The 10668-nt window shown below is 47.7% G+C and overlaps 1 protein-coding gene and 1 long non-coding RNA gene across 6 annotated transcripts in view; one reads left to right on the top strand and one right to left on the bottom strand.

The window, feature by feature from the left end:
• MEIS1 (Meis homeobox 1) overlaps positions 1 to 440 on the top strand; it is a 146115-nt gene extending 145675 nt beyond the window's left edge. For all 5 annotated transcript variants that reach the window (XM_069580337.1, XM_069580336.1, XM_069580338.1 and 2 more), the window contains one exon: positions 1 to 440. This exon is cut by the window's left edge and continues 1080 nt beyond it. The gene's annotated coding sequence lies outside the window, so the exon portion shown is untranslated.
• A 1780-nt stretch (positions 441 to 2220) lies between these two features.
• Positions 2221 to 5627, bottom strand: LOC138435530 (uncharacterized). The gene is made up of 2 exons (XR_011255128.1): positions 5008 to 5627; positions 2221 to 4697 (listed from the first exon to the last, which is right to left on the bottom strand). It is a non-coding gene; the product is annotated as an uncharacterized lncRNA (long non-coding RNA).
• Positions 5628 to 10668: the final 5041 nt, after the last annotated feature.

The following is a 10668-nucleotide window of genomic DNA, read 5'->3' as shown; positions in this document are numbered from 1 at the left end:
AGATTTATTTTTAATATGTTGACTTTATTTCTGAGCAAAGCATCGGTCATGTGTGTATTTTTCCATAGTCCCACCTTGGAGCATTTATGTAGACATTGTAAATAAATTTTGTGCAAAAAGGACTGGAAAAATGAACTGTATTATTGCAATTTTTTTTTTTTTGTAAAAGTAGCAGTTTGGTATGAGTTGGCATGCATACAAGATTTACTAAGTGGGATAAGCTAATTATACTTTTTGTTGTGGATAAACAAATGCTTGTTGATAGCCTTTTTCTATCAAGAAACCGAGGAGCTAATTATTAATAACAATCATTGCACACTGAGTCTTAGCGTTTCTGACGGAAACAGTTTGGATTGTATAATAACGCCAAGCCCAGTTGTAGTCGTTTGAGTGCAGTAATGAAATCTGAATCTAAAATAAAAACAAGATTATTTTTGTCATGCTGACTCCACTGCTTGAAAAATTTGTTTACTGCCCCCTAAATTTTTCATGATGAATGCAGTAAATATAAAAATTAATTTTAGCTCCCTCAGATACATATGCCTTTGAAAATTTGAACCACAAAGTAAATTATTTAATAATAGTCACTGATTTCTTTAAGCTGACTTAATGAACTCCTAATATCAGCAAATTTAAGGCCTAAGGGCACTAAACTAACTGTAGACTCAGATTACAGCCAACAGAATTACTCATCTAATATCAGTGAAATTATTCTTGCACATGATGGGAAACCTAAAGGACTGAGTTACGTCTTTCACTAAGGATGTTACCTAGGATGAGCAGTATATGTTTATTAGGAAATTAACTATATGGATGAAGAGACCAGACTTCAAAAATCTAATTTTTATAAATATGCTCTATGTTCTCATTGGATCAAACTGGTTATTAACCAATTTTCCAGAACAGCTGTACAGAATTTCGGCATGGCAGCCAGCTAAATGGTACAAAATAACATGTTTAAGCTGGAATAGCTTATAATTTTATTGAAATAAAATTGCGGCTATAAAAAGTGCTTCCCAAAGCTAAGGAAAATATACAAATATTTTAATTAAGGCAAATTCGTTTTTAAAAAATCAGGCTTTTAGTAGTGATTGCTTTGTAAACAAAGGATGGGTCGAAGGAGAGTGCCTTAAACTCAAGCCTGACATTCAGGCCCGTGTCACCCTATAAACCCGCCCTGAACAATTCTATTTTCTATTTGAAAAGGGAAACCAGCTGCGGGTTGGGTTTACTAGGTGGCGTGTGATTGACTGACTCACCTGCTGGAGCGGCCGTGCACTCTCTCACCTTTTGTTTATGGGGCCTGGTTCCTGAACACGTGGATCCGGAGAAAGAGAGCGAGGCTCGACCTTCTGCAGCCTCGCACGCAGCGCCCTCCGCCCTACCCCGCCCCCACCCTATCTAGGGGGTTGTTTCAGTTTCCCATTCGGACCCAGTGGCAGTTCTTCGTCTACATAAATAGTCCATATTCGTGAAATAATTCTCTCTTGATACGTGGTTACTAGCCGTTAACAACCATTTATTTACTTTAAAAATTAATAATAAACTTTATAAACTAACCAGCCATTTGCCCCTCCTCTCCAGTACATGCCTGGGTGAGTTGGTTATTTTCAGTCTTTATTCTAGAGGAAGCTCTTGCCGGGTGGGGGAGGGAAAGAAAGGGGAGGGGAGGAAGGAGGGGTGGGGCGGTGGGGGCAGGCCCTGGGAGAAGGAGAGGGGTCCAAGTGAAGAAGAATTAGGGAATATGGAGGCTATGAAGACTCAAGATCATTAGTGTTCAGTGAATCAGAAAAAAATAAAACAAACTGTGTTCTTTCCCTGCGTTTCCCCTTCTGCGTGCCTGTTTTGTGAGAACCTTGCTCTCTGGCGGGTCCTTTTTCCCCCTGCCTGGACACCCCCACCTCCCCCTTAATGCTATTTTAGCTTTTCCTCTTGTAAATTTCAGAGCCAGCTCGGAGGTTATTGAGGACACTTAACCGAAAGAGGGAAATAATAGAGGTGCTGAGAGCGTTTTTGATGTTTCTTAAAAGGCAAAAACAAAACGCCCTCTTCTAAACAAGGGCACGCAATTGTACCTGCTTTTTATTTTTATTCGGGGAGGGGGCGCGCGGGTTGAATGAGACTACTTTTAAATATGATTTAAATATTTTTCCGAAAAAATTAAAATTCTCCTATCATATTTAATCAGCTGTAATTATAACACATTCGAGATGAATAATATGCCTTGACAGTATTTTTATTGTTATTGTTCATTGCATGATGTTCGACTGCTTTAGAAGCACAGGAAAGAGAAGTAAACGCGCTACAAATGGGGAATTACCCTCGTTTAGCATTAAAATTCATTTAGATAAAATTGCCACAAACATTTAAATGGGAAGATTAGTTCCCCCTCACGCCTTATTGCACTCGCTCAATGGTTCCGTTAAGAACATTTTACACGTTGGAAATTCCGTCTTCTCAGACGGCTTGCTGTTTCCTAGTTACCCACATTCAAAGCAAAGGCAGCAGCAAAGGCAGCCGCAGCAGCAGCAGCAGGGGAAAAAAAAAGTTTTGGCAACTGGTCTGCAATTCATCCGCTTCTGGCCCCAGCCTCCCCTCCGCCCACAGCAATCCGCCCCCCACCCATCACCTTTCCTCACCCCCACATTAGGTAACGGGCAGAGTCCTGTGGAGGAAACAGCCTCTGAGTTGTACAGCATGTATATAATGTTCAATACAAAGAAATATAGGCTCCCCTATCCTGCTTCTGCTGTGAATGGAGGGGTTAGCCTGAAAGTGCTGAGTTTCTCACATCCTCTGCTCTGAGCCCACAAGGCACGTTTTTTGGCTTTCTGTCCTGCCAGGACATTTCCAGGAAATTCACCACTGCTTCTTGCCTATATTAGACATGTGTGAAAGAATGACCTTTGAAAAGTCCGTGCAACGTCTAGTTTCTCCCTCTCCTTTCTCCTGTCTCTTTCCTTCTCCCTTTGCCTCTCTCTCCCTCACTCCCCCTTTCTCTCGCTCCTTCCCTCTTCCCTCTTTCTGCCCCTCCCTTCGCAGGGCCGCAGGAAAAGAAGAACGTCGGCTTCGACTGCCATCTTTTGGGGATTTGGAAAAACGACTCGGTAGGAATCCGAGGGAGGCGGGGGAACGCGGGGGGTGGGGGGAACCCCCTTATTATCCTGTGTCGGAACTGGCTCCCTTAATCTGATGCTTAAATATTTGATGTGGAAAAATTACCCATAAAATTAGTTACTAACAATTTCAAATTGAAATCACTTATCGAATTATAAACGCATTAAAGCTGTATGGATGGTATTAGGAGTTCCTCGGGAGGCAGCGGGTGTCTCCTTCCAGAGCGCCCGGCCGACGAGCTTCGCTCCGGGGAGAAGCACCCCCGCGGAGCCTGGGGACGGGGTGGGGAGGGCGGCGCTCGGGGCGCCGGGGTCCCCGCAGTGGGAGGTGCAGTTCGGCGGCCGGAGGCTCTGTCTCGCTCGGCTCGAGGGGGCTGGGAGGAGGGAGAGGAAGGAGCGGCGGTGGGAGGCTCCGACCCTGGGGCCCAGGCGCCTACTAAGAAACTTTGTAGTGAAGTCGAAAGGTTCTGAAAAGAAAAAGCACCATCGCCACGCGCCCCCTCCCGCCCGCGTCTCCCACGCGGCGCGCAGACTTTGCGCTCAGGCTTCATTGCCGAGTGCAGCGCCCCCCGAGTCTGCTGCCGGGCAGGAGGGAGATGCCTGTGGCCTGGGGCTGGGGCTGGGGCTGGGCCGGCCTCCGCGCGCCGAGAGATCCTTCGGGCCGCGGCGGCAGTTGAGGGGATCCGGGCCGGAACGCGGCTGCCACTGAGTCCTAACCCTGAGTCCTGGCCCCCGGCAGGTGCAGGGCGGACAGGTCTCTGCGTAGAGCCCAGAGCACCCGGGGGCGGGGGGGGGGGGGGGGGCGTGTGGGAGAAAGGGGGGCGGTTCCGGCACCTCCACTAGCCTCCTATCCCCTCCCCAACCCAACTGAAAAGTCAAGTCTAAGGGGGCTGCAGACTTCGTCTCTGGAGACGAGGCGACCCCGTGTCAGCGCAGAAGGTTGTGGAGAGGCACCTCCTAGGGGACTCCGGGCCCCGTTCCCTCCGAACAGCTCGACTCGGTGGGCTAGAGGCTTCTTGGTGGACTCTGGGAGCGGGACTGCGAGAGCTTGGGGCCTGGGGGCATTTGGGACCCGGGCAGCGCCGGCCAGGCGCAGTGGGGGAGCCGTGGGCAGCACTCAATGCATTAGGTAGGAGCTCCTCCGGATCACTTTTAAACCTCTGCAGACTTTCCCCAGCCTTTCGGATCCCAGCAGGCCCTCGGCTGTATAGACAGCAAAATCCTGACGATGCGGAGCTCCCTGGTAGGCGCTTGGACGCCGGGTGGAGTGGCGTGGAACTGGGTCGTGGGGTGCCTTGTGTGGCCTGCCGTGTCACCCCGTTTCACTCCCCTCTCCCTGACCACCCCTCACCCACTTGACTGTGGGGCATCCCGTGGCACTTAGGTAGCCAGGTGCAGAGTCTACACGAGGTTGGGAATCCCAAGGCCCAGGACAGGGCTGTGAAGAAGAGAGTGTGGGAAATCGCCCCTTGAGGGAGTCGCTGATGGCGGGGAGGAGCGGGGGGAGGGGTTGGGGAGACTATCTCTTTTTGGCCCAATCTGCCTGACAACGAGTCCGTCGCGTTCTCTCCCAAGGCAGAGCTGTAAAGGAAAAACAAACAACATATTGAGCAATCAGTTCGCCAGCACTGGAGCTTTTAAGAGCCTTTGCCGTAAAAACTGGTGTCCCGGGGGTCTCGATGGGGAGATGGGCATTTAGGGTTTCAGTTCTGGCGGGCCGAGCCGTGGGGTCGCTTCTCCACGCCCTGCCTTCTAACCTGCCAGGCGCGCTCAGCCCACCGCTGGGAAAACTAGGCGCTGAAGCCCTGGAGAAAAGGGATTTAGTTTTAAGCCAGTCTCCCATCGATCGGGTCGGTAATTCCTACCCCAGCCCACTCGCAGACGAACTCACCTCTACCCTAAAGCATTAAGTTCATTACGCGAGCAATGATCTTAATCTCCAGGCGGAAAACGAGTCCCGGGACCTCGCGGACTGGAGAAGCAGTGAATAAAGTCACTTGCTTGCGCACCCGCGCAGCCGGCTCCTCAGGGCGGGGGCCACGAGTGGCAGGGCAGGCAGCGCCCAGGTTGCGCGTTCCACGCTGGGGCGTTTCCTGCAGGGGTCAGGGAACCCCGTGTCTGCTTTCTTAAGGATAGCGACCTTTTCGAAGGGTGGGGGTGCTCTCGCTCGCTTTCTTCCTCCTCCTTTCAGTTTTCTTCTTGGGGAGCGCCCCCACCCCGCACTTCTGCTCTCTCTTCCTCCTCCTTCCCCCGCAAAGTGGCGAATTCCCCTTCCCTTCCTAGTGTCCCGAGGCATGCAGGTCCAGCACGCAGTCCGGGTAACCCATCACTTTTTCGCACCCGCCTACTTCAGCCACCAGCCCAGGACACGCGAGGATGGGGATCGTTCAACGAAGCCCTATTGAAGCCACTTGCTGAGGGCACCCTGGGGCTTTAAACAACCGGATTCCTCGATCTAGGGGAGATCCCTGCGCCCATTGATAATTCCATCTCAGAGAAAGCCAGCGAAGCGGCAAACACCCCTAGTAGCCGCCTGCTCCCCATTCCCACCCCCCCAATACCACCCCCCACCCCCCGCCTTGGCATTGAGCAGCGTCTGGCACCGCAGGGAGATGGAGGCGAGCCACGCGCCCCCGTCCTTACTGGCAGACCCACGAGGCGCCAGCTTTTTGTGCAGACTCAGTTTCCATCCGACAATCGTGCAAGCGGGGATAACACAACGCAAAGGCTGTGTGAACCCCGTTTCCCTCACCACCACCATCCCCATCTGATTTTCAAGACGTGCGTTTTCAGGTAGTCCTAAACCGTGAACAGCGAGCTTTGTGTCTTATCTAGTGGGGGTGGGGATGGAAGAGGAGGAGACTCCCACCTCCCGCTGCAGTCTTTAATGTCTGAAATAACGAAATGCCTGTGTGGCAGCTGCTGCTTGAGCCAAAACTAACTCTTTGGAAGACGGAAAAGAGTGAAAGGCAAAGAAAGACTGTTCATTTTTTTTCCTTTGGTGCCGTTTGGGATGTCATCTGTTTCCTTGGCGACTGTGTTCAGCCCCCGGAGCCCCTGGGCTCCTGGATTGTTAGGGGGGAAAAGCATGCTATTTCTGCACCGTCATTTATCACTGTCACCGCATAATGATTCCCCTTGCAGCCCCTTATTGATGTTTGTAATTGCATTATCTCATAAAGGAGGATGATCAATGAAACCGAGCCGTGCATTCTGGGGTCAGAGGAAGCCAAAGTACTGTTTGTCCCCTTTAATACAACAAGTACTCATTATCTTTAGGTCTGCATTCAAAAAATGATCTGATCTGGGGCTGACCCTGTCGGACATCCCAACACTTTTTAAAACGCGGTTTGTATAACCTTTTGCTTAAATGCTAAATCAAGTACCTGTCTCGCATTTCAACGAAACAAGATGCTAAAACTGAAAAGGAGAAGCATTTTTTTCTTTCTCTCTCTTTTTTTTTTTTTCCGGGAGGGGTGCGGAGATACGACCGTCTGAAGATGCACGCAATTTTACACCGCAATTTTACTGATATAATGTAGCAAAAGCAACCCCCATCAACAAGGGACGCAAGTTATCTAAAGAATGAAAAAATGGGCTAAGGGGGAGAGGTATCTGGGCGAATTTAACAAGGTCGGTACTAAAGAATAAAACCACATCCGGTTTAATTAATAAGAGCTATAAACTGAAATAATTCCCCATGATTCTGCCCTTGCTTCTCCCTTTTACAGAGTCATATCTCTTCGTTTTAGATAAATGACTTGTGTGCCTGTTCGATTCTCACAACAACAATAACTAAATCAGTTGCACTCTCTGTGTCTAAAACCGTCTACAAACTCCAGCAAATAAAAAGAAGTTCATTTGTCTATTAAGGCAAGTATTTAGTTGAGCAGAAATGTCCCAGTAACACTGAATGGAGTTCATGTAATCCCAAGAAAATCAAGTCATCTTGTTGCATTGAAGTAAATGAAAAAAATACAAAGGAGGAAAGGTCCAAGTGTAATTTTAAACTAAATGCATTATTGGACTGTCACAGTGAAAACTGTGCTTGTGTAACTGGGATGGAGGGAGTGGACATCAACTTAACTCACATTTAGCTGAAAGGTTTTAGAAAGGAAACAAGTATTCCAGGTTTGGTTATCATTTTAATTTGTGGAAAGAGGAAAAATGGAGACTGTTAATTAATCATCTCAAACATTAGGATAAGGGAATCCTTTAAAGAAAAAATTAAGCAGAGCTTATTTTAAACATTGCAAGACTTTATTACCAAAAAGAAAAGTTTCCAATCCTCTGAAGATGACTTCTTCTAAGTTAATAAGACTACCCCCCCAAAAAAAGATGAAGACCCATTGTTTATTTTTAAAGTTCTAGAAATAATTTCTTAACAATATACATCAATTTTAAATAAAAAGATCCAGATGAAAAGCCTTCACCATGAAAGAAAGTGAGGACTAAGTTAAATAAAATAGTATGTCCTGGTAATTTGACGTCTTGACATAAAGCCTTAAATCGAATGATAGCAAAACAAAGGGCAAAAATACTCCCCTTGGAAAAATAACTTTAATAATAAAGGTAAAAAAAAGTTTTAATTGTGTTGAACCACCATGCAATATTTCTCTAAAAGGCATATTCTTTGAACAAGTGTTATTTCCCAGGAATTCTGTCAAATCACTTTGAAATAATATATGTTTTGTATTATTTAAATATTCTGGCACTTCTGTTCTTTGAAAATGCTTGAACTGAAATGGATATGCAGCCACGCATATATTTACTATAAATGGTGTCTTGTCGTTAACATAAAATATTAGAGGGAGAATAAAACTTTGGGCTTTGTCAGTTGAGATAGCATTTTTTAGCATAATACTCTGATTTTCAAAACACACAAATGAAACCCCTTGATTTTAACCAATCAACACAAGTCTTTCTCCTATTTGGCTGGGGATCTGGCATTCTGTACATTTTCTATTTTTAATATTTAGTGTTATAGCCCACGGTTAAAATAATGAAAAATTAGTCTCGTTTCAGATATTATTTATTTATGGAACGAACATGATTAAAACATAAACACACACACAAACTGCAGCTGCAACAGAAAAAAAAACTTGATTTACGGTTATTAAATCTTTGATCGCCATGTTAATGTTTCTTTTTCTACCTTTCATTTGCATTTTAATCTATCGAATCTTTACAATTTTGCTGCCTCCTATTTCAATGATTGATTACAGATCTGAAATAAGAGAAACCAAGCCTAGCTTTTCTTTTTCCTTTCTTTTATTCGCTTTCTTTTTTCTTTTTTTTTTTCTCCCCCTCCTCTTCCCCCTGGGTAGATTTCTGAAACTTTCTCTCAATGCTAATGTAGACAGGACAAATTAATTCTGCTCTTTTAAATGTCAAAGATATAAATAAAAAATGTTTTCTGTCCCAAACGTGAATATTTTCCCAGCCGCTTGTTTTCCAGTCGTAAAAAATCATCCCAGCAAAACGCAATTAACAGTGAAACACACATCCACGGCGGCGTGGATTTTTTTTTTAAAGGACGTGTGTTTGTGAGTTAGAGAAAGGTGAGAAGTTCATCCTCCCTTCACCATTAGTAGCCCAGCCTCGGCTTTTTTTTTTTTTTTTTTCTCTTTCACATACAGAGATTCGGTCTCTAGTTCTATCTGTGATCTAAGTCACACAAACAAACAAAAACAAGCCTGGTGGGGGCTTGCGGTACTTAAGTTGATTTCTTGAGACAAGCTGTATAAAGACAAAAGGGGAAGCGAAGCAGGACTGTTTGTTTTTCTCCCTGGCTTACCACTGCCCCTTTGCCCCTTTCTACCCCCAGCCCTCCCCACACCCCTCCCCCGATTCCCCCTGCTCCGCGGATAAGGCGGTCATTTGCTGACCGCTTGGCCCGTAAGCGTCACTTTTCGCGCTGGCATGAAAGTGAGCGTGGCGACGGTTTCGGAAGGCGTCGGCCGGCCAGAGGGTGGGCGCATCCTCCTGGGGGCTCTGGAAAGCTCTGGCCCGGAACAGATTGCGCCTCGGGCCAGACTAGGGACCCAGGTTCGGGTGGGAGACGCGCACCTCGCCGTGGCGGAGGAGGCGAGCCCCCTGCGCTGGAGCCCAGGCCGGGTGGGAGTGCATACATCCTCTCCAGCCAGCCGCACGTCTGGGCACCTGAAAGGAGCGCCCGCACCCCCAGCCCACCTCCGCGTCCGCGCCCCTATGCTGAGCCCCCCGTGATGGGTTTTAATGCCTGCGGACGCAGAGGAGTCGGCAGAAGAGTGAGGACGGACTTCTCCGGCCGGCCCAGGCTGCTCGAGCTCTTGTCCGCGTGTAGTGCGCCGTGCCTGGGCAGAGAGCGAGCCGGGAGAAGTCGGAGGGATGCGACCCCCACCTCGGAAATCTCTGCGTGGGCAGGCACACTGGCAGGAAGCGGGATGAGGGCCGTGAGAGGGAGAAATGGCCCAAGCAGTCTCTCCAGATGGGCCTTTGGACTCCGTGCGCACCCAAGGGCGTGCCCACGGACAGGTCGCAGAACGTCTTCCCCGGGTCGGTCCCCCGGACTCTGCTTTGCGCCCTTTCTCCTAGAGACCGCTTGGGTGGCTGCTGCGACCAGGGCGATCTTCATTAAAGTCCACTCACCAGGTGGTTAAAATAGAGACACGGGTGGGGGAAAGACATTTGATCCTGGCCGACCCTTTGTCTTGAAGCAGATGAGGTAGCCTAAAAATAAGAGGAAAAACAGAAAGTCTAGACAGGAAAACTTATTGTGTTCACAAAATATAAAAATGAACCCGAGCGGTCTGGTACCGCAAGGGGTGAAGATAGATCCTTGTAGACAAGCGGGAAGACAAGACTGGGAAGATTTAAAGTGAAAGAAACGGCAGATTATTAAGAAAGTAATAGTAAGGTGTCCCATACACTACAGTTTTATTGTTGGGTAGTAACTACCCGATTTATTTATTGCCAGGTCTGTATAATAGAGATAATGACCACAAACTCAAGATAAATTCTTAGGCGCCCAGCCGGACAATTCTTTTTTATTTAAGAGAGCGAGTCTGAAAGGTGAGCCTCATCTCCACTCCTCGAAGATTTGTCTTGCTTTCTACCATATTATAAGCATGACATGCAAATAAATAAGTGCTGTGCAGTCTGTGTGGGTAGGCCGGCAGGATTTATTTCAGGTGCGAGAGGAACATACACGGAATACGAATTTCCGCAGGAGCTGCGGAGTAATGCCTTCCCTCTCCTTCTCAGCTGCCCGCTCCACCCAGTCTGCCTCCCTTTCCGTGGGAGCAGAGAGCGTCCCCTGATCAAAACATTAATGTGTCATGTCTCAACTCCCTATTTCTTGACTTATAGGTCTGGGGAGCGAGGAGGGGCAATGAAAAATGCAAAATGCGTCCCCAAAGTAGGTTGACTAGCCGGAATCGCTTAAAGTCGAATTCCTGCCGACAAAGGGAAGGGCGAGTTGCAGTTGACTTCCAGTAGGGGGGCGGCATCGGAAGTATGTTAACATTATCTCCAAAGATGCAAAATTGTGCAAAAAGTTTGCTGTCCTCCA

The sequence above is a fragment of the Ovis canadensis genome, chromosome 3, assembly GCF_042477335.2.
Source record: "Ovis canadensis isolate MfBH-ARS-UI-01 breed Bighorn chromosome 3, ARS-UI_OviCan_v2, whole genome shotgun sequence".
NCBI lineage: Eukaryota > Metazoa > Chordata > Mammalia > Artiodactyla > Bovidae > Ovis > Ovis canadensis.
This window is presented reverse-complemented; position numbering and strand designations above follow the sequence as displayed.